Raw genomic sequence first — 14,996 nt, 5'->3', positions numbered from 1 at the left:
TTCTGTTTCCTTTGGTCCTAATCTATTACAATGATCCCCCTCAGTGTTTCTCAACCAGTACTAGACAGTTTTTAGGACTGTTACAATTTATTATAGTTTTAGATCTGGTACAGCCTGGCCATCTTTCTTTGCATTTTTTTCATTAATTCTCCTGATGAGATAGAGATAGAGATAGAGAGATAGAAAGATAGAGAGAGGGAGAGATAGAGAGAGAGAGATAAATTTTAATCACTTTTGTTTTTACTTTTTTTAGATTTTTTTATTGATATTTTATTTTTCAACCACAAGTTATGAAAAATTTTCAACATTCATCTATATGCATATGTATATTTTTAAGTTACAATATTTCTTCCACCCTCCCTTCCCAACACCCTCCTCTCATTGGCAAAAAGTCAGATTGATATTGTACATACACATTTGTGTGTAAAACATTTTTTACAGATTAATCATTTTTGGTATGTGGAATGAGGATTAAGGGAAATATACACAAGAAATATTTTTAAAAAGTTAATGTAATGTTCATCTGATTCTGAAGGATTTTTTTCTTTGTTTTATTTTTCTTCCTCTGGATCTGGATCTGGATGGCATTGTCAATATCCAATCTTATAGCGTTGTCCTGGCTCTCTCAATTACTGAGAGGAGCTGCATCCATCAAGGTTGTTCATCTCACAATGTTAATATGTAGAATTTTCTCTTGGTTCTGCTCCCTTTGCTCAGCATCAGATCCCGTAACTCATTCCATGATTCCCTAGAGTCTGACAATATGGTGGTTTCATAGAGAATTATAGTACTCCATACCACTCATATGCCATAAATTGTTCAGCCATTCCCCATTTGATGGGCATCCCCTCAATTTCCAATTCTTTGCTGCTATGAAAAAGATATGAAGGAATAAGTTATGAATATTTTGGAACATGGTAGATTTTCCCATTTTTATGGTCTTCTGGATATAGGCATAGTATTATATTGTTTTTTGGGTAAAGTTTCATATTGTTCTCCAGAATGGTTGAATCAGTACGCAACTCCACAAAATATGAATTATTCTTCCAATCCTCCCATATATAATCTAGCTCAGTGCCTCTCCTCACCCTCTTGTTCCCCAGATACCACAGCACAAACAACACTGGCTGAGCCCTTTCCCGAAATGTCCCTGCTCCCTCCCGCCCGTTCAGAATTGGGAGTTGTCCTCTGGGCAGCCAGAGGGAAAGGAAGATGGGGCAGTGGGTAAAAGAGAGAATTCTGGGACAGTGCTATTGGTGAGGCCTGGGGAGACAGGGGTGAGGGGAAGCAGGGACCCTTTGGGCTCAGCTTCTCTTGCAGGCTCATTGCCCAGAATGTCCTTCAGGGTTGATCCAGAATTGGTGATTCCCTGGGGGAAGTCAGGGAAACTCTGGTGTGAAGAGTCTCTGGATGTTGATATGGACCTTCTGGAAAAGGAAGGAGGTCATCAGTACAGTGAGATATCTGTAACTTGGACCAAGATCAAGTTCCTCATCTCTAACACGGGACCAAAATACTGTTAAGAGATAAAGATATCTCTACTTGAACCCATCATCATGGTTAGAGACCAGTGCCTCCTGGAGCTGATAGTGACAGATGATAGTGTACAGGGGACCCTAACCCAAAATGACTACTAGGAGGCCTCTCAAAGTGGCAGCAAAGAGTTAAAATTTATTTCCTTTCTTGCAAGAAGAAGGGCAGTTCCTAACTCTCTATGAGAGAGCAGGAAAAACCGAATTATAGAAATTGAAGCAGGGTTAAAAAAACACAGAAACCACAACCCATTCCCCCTCCTCTTTTCTGCTGCCCCTTACAACAATTGGTCAAACTTGATAGTCTGAAGAGAAGGGAAGTATACCTAAGAGTTCCCAGGAATGTTAGTCTTTGTTTACATCTTAAATGGTTAGGGTGACATCATTTTTCTAGCCTGAGATCCGGGTTCTCACTCTCACCTGATTCTTGAGAAATAGAAACTGAGGCCTATGGCTTAGACTAATTTAGCACTATGTTTCTGATTTAGAATAATTTAGCACTATTGCCCCTCACAATAGAACTCCTCCCCCTCCAACCCTCAGCCCCAGTCTCAGACTTTGACCCCAGGCAGGAATGACTATGGGCCCTGTATCCCCAAATCCCTGACAGCCCCTGATTCCCTTGAAGCCAGGAGAAGGAGAGAAGCATGAACCAGATGCTGTTTTTCCTCTTGCCAGCTCCAGCCTGAACACAGGGAGGGGAGGGCAGTGCAGATTCTAACTTCAGACTCCCAGGCCTTCCCAGGTGGAGCCAAGGAGACAGCATGAAGCTCGCATGTTCCCAGAGCTTTTTCCCTACCAAAGATAAATGAAGCTACTATTCTGACAGTCAAACTACAGATCCCATCAGGAAAAAGATAAGATTCAAAGAAGTTTTCAATGGTAGTCATCCTGGAGGATGTTCAGTGAAGGTTGACCTCTCTAGGGGAAAATGGGAAGTAAAGTTCAGGAGACAGGAAAACAGGAAAAGGCAGCAGGAGGCTTCTAGCCAAGTGCAATCCAAATTCCAATGGCTTTAAAAAAATCAGAGGTCCTGGAAACTGGAAAGCAAGCCAGGAGGGAGGATCCTAACCCCAAACAAAGTGTAAACTTTGGGAAATCTAGGATAAAAGACAGGACTGAATTGGAACAAAGCATTGCTAAATCATAACCTGGATATAAGGTAGGAAACAAGTTGGGAACAAAGCATTGCTAAATCATAACCTGGATATAAGGTAGGAAACAAGACACAGAAAAGGCAAGACATGGACTGCATAGGCAACATCTTGGCCAATAAGAAGACAGGCATCAGACCCCAGCCCCAGCAAAAAAAAAAAAAATAGCTTGGGTCTATACTCCCCATAACCCAGGAGCAGAGCTAAAACAACAAAGATGAGGAAAAAAGTCAAAAGAGTGCCTAAAATCGAAAACTACTTCACAGGCAAAGATGATAACAATGAATTGTCAGAAGAAGAAATGAGTGAAAAATTAAGCAGAGGGGAAGTCTCAAAAAACTCAAATACTAAAACTCATCAAAGAACTTAATAAAAGAGTTTAAAAATCAAAGAAAAGAAGAATAAAAATGGAGAAAAAGAAATGAAAGTCATTCAGGAAAATTAAGAAAAACTGACCAAAGAAATCAACTCTTTTGAAAATGAAAATAACCAACAATAAAAGAAAATACAAATGCCAAATGAAGAAAACAAAACTAAAAATTCAAATTGAACGAATAGTAAGCAATGAATCTACAAGACTATAAGATTCAATCAGACAAAATTAAAAGGCTGAAAAAATTGAAGAATATATAAAATACCTTTTAGGGAAAACAAGTGAACTGGCAAATAGGTTCAGAAGAGACAATCTACGAATCAATGGCCATGTCCTAGGGCACAAATACATGTTTAAATGGTTCAAGCTTACTTAGTCCAGAATGATTAAAATGGTTTTTATTGACATCTTAACATGGTGGGAGAAGGATGGGGAAATCCCAAATTACAAGCTCTTTTATGCAGTTTGAAAGACTTTGTTTGTGCTCCTTCATGTCAATCATAGGCTGGGGTCACAAATCTAATTGATACATTGGTTCCTATACATTTCCCTGGCACTGTTCATTATGCTAGTGAGCAAGAACAGCTAAATCTCCTTGCACAAGCACAAAGGAAGTCAAGACTAAGTTAACTTAAACAGTTTGGGAAGTTTTTGATCAAATGGAAGCTAAATCTTTTATCTTAACTCAGTACCTGCCCATAGGCAACAACATAGGCAGACCTTAGTTTTTGTAATGTAAACTATGCATCCTCCCTTCACATTCTGGTGGAACTCAAACATCCACATTTTCCTCACAATTTCCACTTTTTCTTTTATAATAATAATTTGGGGTTCCACACCTTTTAGTGATTTCTTGCTTGAATCACAATCCTGCTTATAGTAATTACTGACTTTTTCTTCTATCAAGATTTTTGCTTCCTCATTATCAGAGACATGGACCTGTCCTATTTTCCAGGTTTGTGTAGGGGCACATGTCAAATTTCTGATGTCTTATACTATTTGCATATTGACATCTATCTTGATAGAATCAATTTACTAACTCCTCCTTCTTTAATCAACAAATTTCTTTGCATGGCATAGCCAGCTAGCAAGTCGAGGCCCTAGCTGTTTAATTGGTAATTTTTCCACTCTGGGTTAGAATCTAATCAGGATATAAATTAGGGTTTCATAGTCCCAACTCCCATCCTGTGCCTAGGTAGTAGGCCTTTAGTCTAGATAACAACTCTCTGACCAACCCTTTGGACAAATGCATGTAGACAGTAGTCCCACAAATCCAATAATGTCCCTTTAGTGCTGGTGGTCTTCCAGGAATATAGTTTCTTAGTTTCCAAGAAATGCATAATACTGTTCATCCTTACTTCCAAGGGGTCCTCCTAAATAAACCATAAAATTATCATGATCCTAGGTACATTTCCAATGTTACTGTAACTCCTTCCACTGGCAATTTTTAAGCTAATGTCTTTAGATAAATCTTCCTGGCTCCAAAATTGATCAAACTAAATCCCTGATTTTGTGCCATTGGACCAACTCCAAGAATTGTTAATATATTTATTGATGTTCCTTAAATTATTTTTCTTTCAAATGTCCATTTCAGCCCTTTCTTTGCAAGTCCATACTACCTCAGAATCAGTTTACCCTAACAAGTCCCCAAGTTTGCAAATCTTTTCAAGGGATCCAGGTACCATCATTACATCTCACAAGAGTCTCAATCACCTATCTCTTTAAGTTGTAAAGTTCAGAATATGTGTATTCTGCTTCTAGACATCTCCAGACATTTTTACTCCCCAGGAAATTATCCTGGCCAGACTGGTATAAACAGTCATCCTGAACTGACTCAGTCATATGCCACTGGTATTTCTCTCCTCTCAATCAGGATCCTGTTCACCTCTGATCAGTAACTGAGAATTTAGGCAGGACCCAGAGGGACTGGCACCTAAGACCAATTCTCAAACCACTGTGGACCACTGAAAGTCCAACTGTTAGCTACACCAACAGACTAGACAATGACTTTTGTCAGCTAGATTCTCCTCCCATTCTCTAAATCAGAGAAAGGACTTTCCAAAGATAGTATAAAGGGACTCATGTAGGATATCATCATGCCACCTAATAATCTCCCTCCTTTTTTTCTCAGTAGAGAACATCTTCACCCTGCCTCTCCTCCTCCTTTCCATAAGGAGAGGGACATAAGTATGGGTGTCACACTTACAGAATCAAAGGAAAGTTACAAATAAACAGTGTACACATAGGCTAGAGATGGTGGAGATGAACTAGTCCAGTGCTCTCCTTCTCTTTTCCCCCTGGAGACATCCAATGTCCTTCATCTTCTGAATCTATTCAAAAAAATCCTGTGACTAGTGGAGTACTTGTCTTCTGGTAAAGAAACAGCTTAACATTTTACTCAGACCAAAACTTATGTTTTCATCACAACACAATGAGATTCTGGAGTTATTACAATTTACATTTTGCCTTATTGCCATATTGACACACATACTTCACTTTAATGCATTAAACATTCATTAGTGATTTACTACGTGAGCAAACTCCCAATGGGAATTATCACATTGACGTAGGCTTGTGACATATACATTCAACAATCATCTTAGTTCAAAGACTACCCAATATATGGCTTAAAAATAAAACAATCTTAACTGTTGATCTCATTACAATAATGACTCAAAATACCCTTAACCAAAATGATTTCTTTTTCCAAAATATTCCCAAATATACCGTATATTTTCCTTTTCCTGGTATACTTATCTGACTTACATTCTTTTCTTAAACTAGACCTTGAAACTGTAATTATCCTAAGAATTTTCCATTCTTTTTCTTAAATGAATATCCCTTAATAAAAAATTAAGGAAAGTTCATTCCTATCTTAACATGTAGCTGATAGCAGGTTTCAGAGCCACACACCTAACCTACATCCGGTTATTTGGTCCAATTCACCTAAAACTTCTTTTTTTTTAGTTTGCATAGTAACTATAAAGGTCCAGGATATTAAAGGAAACTTCCTTTATAGACATAAATATAGAATTTCAAGGTTCAGGCAGAGGTCCTTTGGGTAGTCAAATATCTTATGCCAGATTTATTCTTCCAGGTGAGACATTATCCAATTGTCATTTTGGGGTAATCAAATCAAAAGGGTCCATCCTCAGGCCTTACTAAGAAGCTGCCCCTTTGGCTGCACATCCCTGTCACCTGACATCTTTAATACATGGGCTTCCTTGGCTCCAAGAACATGACATTGACCCAGGAGCATTTCCTTTTGTTGATAATCCTGGTAGCTGACATAAAAAAGAGAAAATTGATTTTAAAGTCCTATAATCTAAAATAGTTGTTTTACTTAATAAGAACTTCCAGTGAATACAATTCACTAAATTCCAATTACAATCATAATGGAGCCCCAATAATTAAACCCCTACCTAAAGCTGTGAGTGTCTTTCTTGGGTCTGTGCTAAAGCCAAGTATTCTAATGGTAACTGTCCCTACAAGTCTCATCTCCTACCTCTTACTAGAAACACCCCTTTGACTGAAATTATATCTTCTCTATCTCTAAATATAGATGGTGTATCAAATTCCCCTAGATTAGAGAACCTTCCTTCTAGCCTATTGTATTTTACAACAAATAAACACCTCCTTTGTCCAGGAGATTACACAGAAATATCTCCAATTATCTTGTATTTATCTTTCTCATATTACATAAGTGCTTTTACTTCAAAGCAAACAATCACAGCTTTGGAATACACACACACACACACACACACACACACACACACAGACACACACATATCCAAATATTGCCAATTCAATTATATACTATATAGCTAGAAAACTTCTATACAAAAACCTATTTAGCTACTAGCCATCCTCAACATACAAATTGTTATTTTTATTTTGGCAGACAACTGGGGTTGACTTGGCCAAGGTCACACAGCTAGGCAATCATTAAATGTCTGGGGCTAGATCTGAACACAGGTCCTCCTGTCTCCAGGCCAGTGTTCTATCCACTACACCACCTAGCTACCCCCTAAAATAAAAGTTACCTTGCATACTTCTATAAAACCATTAGAACATCTTAGATGGCTTTAAATTTCCAACATGGGTTATTAATTTCAATATAATAGAACAGCAATAAGAGTAACATAGAAATTACTAGATTGTACAAAGCATTCCTTTCATTATTGATGGACCCACTGATCTATGCCAGAAGGGTTAGGGTTAGGGTTCTTCAAAGCAATCACATTAATCCCAGGCTTTAACAATACAGTATTTAAATAACTTATTTTCACAAAAGATTTGCACCTGATAAATACATCTTATTCATCAATAAGTTACCTTACAGTGGGACCACACAACTGTCATTTGTTCAGAGCTCCCCTATCAGCTGTCTGCAATTACCCAGAGAGAAGTCCATATTCTTGACTTCTTTTGTAATTAAACATACATTGTTAATATACATTAAACATAAGATTCTTATTTAAACATTTTATTCGCCATATAACAAGAGCCAAGTGAATATCTCACTATCTTTACACATGTGTCTTCCAGACCTCTTTACCCAGATTCTAAGAACCCAATTTCATACATATAATACATTTAAAACCCATTGCAATTACAATTAAACTTCCCAACAATTAAGTTTGATAAAAGCTAGAATACCTTATACAGAGAAACTAGTACTCACATTCCAAAAGCTCCATCCAAATTAAAACTACAATTGTTATTGTCAAGCTTAACATTAAAATGAATTAGAGCTTTTTCCCCCAAAATAAATCAGTAAATATCCCTTGTAAAATGAATCTTTCTCTTCTTAGTTGACCCAATACTACTTTTCTTTAACCCAAAGGTGTTACAATAAAACTTAAAATCCCAAACCACTTAACTCCCTGCAATAGTTACAATAGTTATTGTGTTAAAATAGTTAATATTACATAAGTAGTTAAAATAATAATAACAATAATAATTTTTTATATAAAATAGTTAAATGTTATAATAGTTTAAAATTCCAAACTAATTTAAAAATAGGTTATTTAATTCCTCCCATTCTGTACAAAATTTGTCAGAATGTAACAATGCTAATATCCCTCTTTTAAAAGCCTTAGAGCAGGGGCTGCCAGGTGGTGCAGTGGATAAGCACCAGCCCTGGAGTCAGGAGTACCTGAGTTTCAAATCCAGTCTCAGACACTTAATAATTACCTAGCCTTGTGGCCTTGGGCAAACCACTTAACCCCATTTGCCTTGCAAAACCCTAAAAAAAAAAAAAAAAAACTTAGAGTGATTCTGAAATCTCCTTTTCAGAAACTTTAAAAACAGTGAGAGTCATCACTCTTAGGCCACATAGCCAGTGCAGAGAAATTTATTAAACATGATTTCCTTTCAATAAGTGTGACTCCTAACCCTGATTTTATATTTTCTTCCTTCCCCAATCACATCAAATCTGTGGCAGGGTCTTTTTTCCCATTGAAACTCTTAAGTCTCTTTCCCTTTAAGGCATAGGCATTTTAAATCTCACCCCCCCCCCCCCATGGGAAGGTGGAGCTCTCACTTGAACTCAGTTTACAATTCAAGTCTTAATGAGATGGTGGATGGAATCCAGACTACCACATGTCCAACCCACCATCCCCTTCCCTCAATCTATGGAGAAAGCGTGGGATCTTTCCCAGACACTCATAAGGATAGGAAATCTTCCCTCCTATAACTTTTCACTCTTTCTCTTAAAAGTTCTTCCTCTCTTCTAAACTCTTCCCAAACCACAGCTTTTTCTCCTTAAGAATCCCCCTGCCCTTTTCTCTTTAACTACCCACCAGCACAGCTACCACCAGCTCAGTGAAGGAGGGGCCACTGCAAACCTACTTCCTTCTCCCACACCTTCTGAAACTCGTTGGCTCAACTCCTAGATCCCCCAGTTTAAAACTTAAGCTGAGTCCCCCAGACCCAGAAATGCCTAACACAAACACTTACACAAGACAGGACATTAGAACAAACACATACACTCCTGTGGGAACATTGGAACTCACTCACATAGCATTAGATCCAACTGGCTTCCTTCCTGTTTTCTTGGCTTCCATCTACCAGCCAAGTGGAAATTCCTGGAGAGGGAACCCAAATCCCCCTCCTTTAGGGCACCCTATCATCCTCTGGCCTCTCCTTCAGGACAGCTCTCCCACCTGGAGAATTTCTCAGCAAGTCCGAAGTGGTTCTCGCATCAATGCCACCCTGGAAATCACCCTTTACCTTGGTTCTACTCACAGAAATGTTATTCACTCTTGCCAAACCAGGGCCAATCTTCCCAGGAATCTCTGAGACATTTCCCCCAGTAAAGAACACCAAGAAAGTAGGCTGGAAATCAAGTCATTTGCATGGATTATTTTCTTGTGTTCTTCCTGGAAAATACAGGAAAAAAGATTTACACTAATATCTTGAAACAAGCCCCCAAATTGTTATAAATGACTCCTGAATACTTAGTCCAGAGCAACTAAAATGGTTTTTATTAAGTTATCTTAACAAAATGGCACACCTCTCTCATAGTGGGAGAGAGGGGCAGGGAAATCTCAATATACAAACTCTTTTTTTTTCTTTTATTAAAGATTTTATTTGAGTTTTACAATTTTTCCCCATCTTACTTCATTCCCCCCCACCCCCATAGAAAGCAATCTGTCATTCTTTACTTTATTTCCATGTTTTACATTGATCCAGATTGAGTATGATGAGAGAGAAATCATATCCTTAAGGAAGAAACAAAAAGTATAAGAGATAACAAGATCAGACAATAAGATAATCTGTTTTTTTCCCCTAAATTAAAGGGAATAGTCCTTGAACTTTGTTCAAACTCCATGGTTCTTTATCTGGATACAGCTAGTATTCTCCATTGCAGACAGCCCAAAATTGTCCCTGATTGTTGCTGAGTGAATCCATCAAGGGTGAACATCACCCCCATGTTGTTGTTAGAGTATACAGTTCTTCTGGTTCTGCTTATCTCACTCAGCATCAGTTCATGCAAATCCCTCCAGGCTTCCCTGAATTCCGATCCCTCCTGGTTTCTAATAGAACTATAGTCATACAAACTCTTTTAAGCAGTTTGAAAGGCTTTGTTAATGCCCCTTCATGCCAATCATGGGCTGGGTTACAAATCTAAGTGATACATAGGTTCTTATACATTTCCCCCACCCTGCTCATTATACTAATGAGCAAGAATAGCAAGACTAGGGTAAATTAAAAACAGGTGGGAGGCAACAATATAAGCAGACCTTAGTCTTTGTAAACTATGAATCCTCACTTCACATTCTCTTCTTTTTAGGTTTTTGCAAGGAAATGGGGTTAATTGGCTTGTCCAAGATCACACAGCTAGGTAATTATTAAGGGTCTGAGGCGAAAATTGAACTCAGTTCCTCCAGACTACAGGGCCAGTGCTCTATCCACTACACCACCAAGCCAACTCCAAACATTCATTTGGAACACCCAAATTTTCCTCACATACCTTTTAATCAATTGCAGAAAGGCAGAAAAAATAAATACACACTTCTCAGACCAAGATGCAATAAAAAGTACAGGTAATAAAAGGTCGTGGAAAGATAAGCCAAGCACCAATTGGAAATTATATAACTTTATCTTAAATAATGGGTGGATCAAATAACAAATAATAGGAATAATGAATAAATATATCCAAGAAAATGTTATAAAGGGACAACACACCAAAATTTTTGGGACACAACCAAGACAGTTTTGAGGAGAAACTTTATATCTCTAGATGTCTATATGGATAAAAAAGAAAAAGAGATCAATGAATTGGGTAAGCACCTGAAAAAGCTAGAAAAAAAAAAGAAATTAAAGATCCCAAATTAAATATCAAATTAAAAATTCTGAAAATCAAAGGAGAGTTTGAACATTGAAAGCAAGAAAACCATTAATCTCAAAAATAAAACCAAGAGTAGGACTCATGAAAAAAGTCAATAAAAGAGAAAAACTTTTGGTTAATTTGATTTAAAAAAAAAGACAACCAAATTACCAGTTTCAAAAATTGAAAAGGGTGAACTAACCACCAATCAGGAGGAAAGTAAAGATACAATTAGGAGCTACTTTGCAAATAAATTGGTAAACTTGAGGGAAATGGATGTATATTTTAAAAAAATACAAACTGCCCAGATTAATAGAAGAGGAAATAAATTTAATAATCCCATTTCAAAAAAAAGAAATGGAAGAAACTATCAATAAACTCATTAAGAAAACGTCTCCAAGTTCAGATGAATTTATAAGTGAATTCTACCAAACATTTAAGGAATAATAAACTCCTGTTCTACATACACTATTTTAAAAAATAAGAGAGTAAGGAGTTCTGCCAAACTCCTTTTTTGACAGCAACATGGTGATGATACCTAAACCAGGAAGAACAAAAATAGACAAAGAAAATTATAGAACAATCACCTGAATAAATATTCATGTAGAGATCATGAATAAAATTTTAGCAATGAGACTACAGCAAGTTATAACTAGTAAAATACACCATAATCAGGTAGGAATTATATCAATTAGACAAGGATGGTCCAACATTAGGAAAAGACCTAATATAATTAAACATAGTAATAGCAAAACCCAATAGAAATCATATAATTATCTCAATAAATGCTGAAAAAATCTTTGAAAAAATACAATACCCATTCCTACTAAAAAATTCTAGAAAGTTTAGGAATAAATGGAGTTTCCTTAAAATAATAAGTAGTATCTACCTAACACCATCAATAAACAGTATATGTAATGGGAATAAACTCAAAGCATTTCCAATGTCGGGAATGAAACAAGGATTCCCATTATCACCATTACAATTCAATATAGTATTAGAAATGCTAGCTGTAGCAATAAGAGAAGAAAAAGAAAATGAAGGAATCAGAACTGGCAATGAGGAAGGAATGCTTTCATTCTTGATAGATGACATGATGGTATATTAGAGAACTAGAGAAAATCATCTAAAAACCTCCTTGAAAGAATTAACAAATTCAGCAAAATAACATATAAAATAAACTCACATAAAGCATCAGTATTGCTATATATGGAGAAAAAAGCCCAAGAGCAAGAGATAAAAAGAAAATTTCCATCTAAAATAACTATCGACAGCATTAAATATTCAGGAATCTACCTCCCAAGAGAAACCCACAAACTGTAGGAACACTTCTCACCCAAATCAAGTCAGATATAAATAATTGGGAAATTGTCAAATGTTCATGGGTAGATTGACTTAATATAATAAAATGAGAATTCTACCCAAATTAAATTACTTATTCTGTGCCACAGTAATCAAGCTACCAAAATATCTACTATACTGAGCTCGAAAAAAAAAATAGTTACAAAATTCATCTGGAGCAACAAAAGGGCAAGAGTGGTAAAGGAACTGATGAAAAAAAAATGTAGTGAAAGTGACCTCACTCTACCAGACCTAAAATTATAGTATAAAGCAGGAGACATGAAAACTGCCTGGAACTGGTTAAGAAACAGAGCAATGGATCAGTGGATTAGGATAGGTTCAAAAGAAACTGCAGTAAGTGACTACAACAGTCTACTGTTGAACAAACCCAAAGACATCAGCTTCTAGAATAAGAGCTGACAATTTGATTAAAATTGTTGGGAAAACTAGGAAATAGTACAGCAAAAACTAGGCATAGATCCACATCTCACAACTTTTACCAAAATAAGGCCAAAATGGGTACAAGATTTAGATAGAGATATCAGAGATAAATTAATAGACCAAGAAATACTCTATCATCAGTTCTATTGAAAGGGGATAAATTTATGACCAAAGAAGAATTAGAGCACATTATAAGATGCAAAATGAATAAGTTTGAGTATATTAAATTAAAAAGGTTTTTGCACTAATAAAATCAATGGTGCCAAAATTAGAAGGAAAGTAGAAACCTGGGAAACAATCTTCACAACTAGGAGTTCTGATACTAGATGTAGAATTGCATCAAATTTATAACATCATAAGTCATTCCTCAATTGATAAAGGGTCAAAAGATATGAACAAATAGTTTTCAAATGAATGAATGAAAGCTATATATATAATTTTATAAAATACTCCAAATCATTATTGATTAGATAAATGCAAATTCAAACAATGAAGCATCATCTCATACTTGTCAGATTGGCCAAGAAAAAGGGAAAATGATGAATGCTGGAGAGGTTGTGGAAGGATTGGGACACTGATGCATTGCTGGTGGAGTTGTGAATGGACCTAACATTCTTGGAGAGCAAAATGGAACTCTGCCCAAAGAACAATAAAACTCTTCAAACACTTTGACCCTGCTATATCAATTCTAGGTCTATATCCAGAAGAAATTATATAAAAGGTAATAGTCTTACTGTTTACAGAATATTCATAGCAGCAAATTTTGGAGTGGCAAAGAATGGGAAATTGAGGGGATGCCCATCAGTTCAGGAATGGGTAGACCAGTTTTGGTACATGAATACTGTGGAATATTATTCTTCTATAAGTAAACATAAATGGTCAGAATTCTAGAGAAGCATGAAATGTCTTCCGGGATATGAAGCTGAGCGAAGGGAGCAGACCAAGAGAATAATGTGCACCTCAACAACATTATAAGATGAACAGCTCTGATGGAAACTGCTCCTCTCAGCAATCCATTGAGATAGAAACACTGTATTAAACTGTCTATGGACTATATTATTCCCTATCCAGAGGAAGAAAAACAAAATGACACAAAACACAAAAAATTTCAGAAACTGATGGACACTTTTTAAGAATTGTCTTTTATGTATGTTGTTCCCTTAATCCTAATTCCTCATACCAAAAATAACTAATAACATGTTTATCAAAATATTCATGTACAAAGCTAACTTACCTGCCCACTGCTGAGGGGAGGGGGTGGGAAGGCACGGTGGGAGGAAATTTTGTTACTTAAAAATATACATGCCTATATGAATGAAAAAATTTATAAATTAAAAAAAAGGTATGAGAACCTGGGCCTCCCTCACATGTACAGACATCTCCATGTTTAGGTAGCTTCCTTCCTTCCTCAGACAGTACAGATCAGTCCCCTAGGACCCCTTACACCAGAGGGTCACTGCCTTCCCCCAGGCAATCACCAGGTCTGCCTCAGCCCTGATGTAAGGTTTGGACAATGGACCTGCAAGAGAAGCAGAGCCCAGAGGGACCCTCAGCCCTGCTTCCCCAGGATTCTTCTCTCCTAGATTGCCCCTCCTAGATTTTTCCCTCAGTCCTGTCTTCCTTTCCCCCTGGCTGCCCTGGAGGCAGCTCACATGCTGACCAAGCAGGACGAGCAGCAGGCATTTGGGGAAAGGACTCCCCCTCTTGTGCCCAGATGCCCCAGCACAGACCCAGCCCTGTAGGAGAGGATCTGGATAAGACTCAGCTTCCTGTCTCAGAACCCATATCCTTGTCATTAAACTTGAGGGACAAAGGAATGAGACCCCAAAGCCCCAGGCTATGACTGGCTACAGGGGGGGCAGCCAGACACCCTGAGCCCTGGGCCACTCTCTTTCTTGTACCTTTTCTCATGGAGCCTCCATCTCCTGCTCTGAAAATGGGGAAGAGTCCTTGCAGTGACTCTTGGGGTCCTGCTAGTCTTGAGTCTCCCTCTTGAAGCTTCCCCTTCCTAGGACTTACCAAGGCAGAGTTGGGCAGAGACTATGGGGGCCATTGTGCCCTCCAGGCTGGTGAGGACATAATGGGCACATGAACAGCTTAATAGAGAATCATCAGCACAGGGTGGGGGCCAGGCTGGTTGTATTCCAAGTTACACAATCCCTTTCCATCAAAGGAGAGAGGTTGCTACCTTCCTCTTTGTGGTTTCTCTTGTATTCTTGGGGGTGGGCTGGGTTTCTTGCCAGGAGGCACTGGCCAGCTCCTGCCCTTCTCTGGGCCTTAACTTCTACTTTTGTTAAATGAAGCAGGGGTAGAAGCCTCTT

The 14,996-nt window shown here is 37.6% G+C and overlaps 1 long non-coding RNA gene across 2 annotated transcripts; it reads right to left on the bottom strand.

Moving 5' to 3' along the window:
• Positions 1-381: 381 nt before the first annotated feature.
• LOC141509996 (uncharacterized) lies at positions 382-14,764 on the bottom strand. 2 transcript variants are annotated; one of them, XR_012474752.1, is made up of 3 exons: positions 14,695-14,764; positions 9,309-9,442; positions 382-870 (listed from the first exon to the last, which is right to left on the bottom strand). It is a non-coding gene; the product is annotated as an uncharacterized LOC141509996 (long non-coding RNA). The 2 variants fall into 2 exon arrangements; XR_012474751.1 differs by lacking the exon at positions 14,695-14,764 and adding an exon at positions 14,577-14,684.
• Positions 14,765-14,996: the final 232 nt, after the last annotated feature.

This window comes from Macrotis lagotis, chromosome 1 (assembly GCF_037893015.1).
Source record: "Macrotis lagotis isolate mMagLag1 chromosome 1, bilby.v1.9.chrom.fasta, whole genome shotgun sequence".
NCBI classification, from domain to species: Eukaryota; Metazoa; Chordata; class Mammalia; order Peramelemorphia; family Peramelidae; genus Macrotis; species Macrotis lagotis.
Note: the sequence above shows the minus strand (reverse complement) of the source record. Positions and strands in the feature narration are given on the sequence as shown.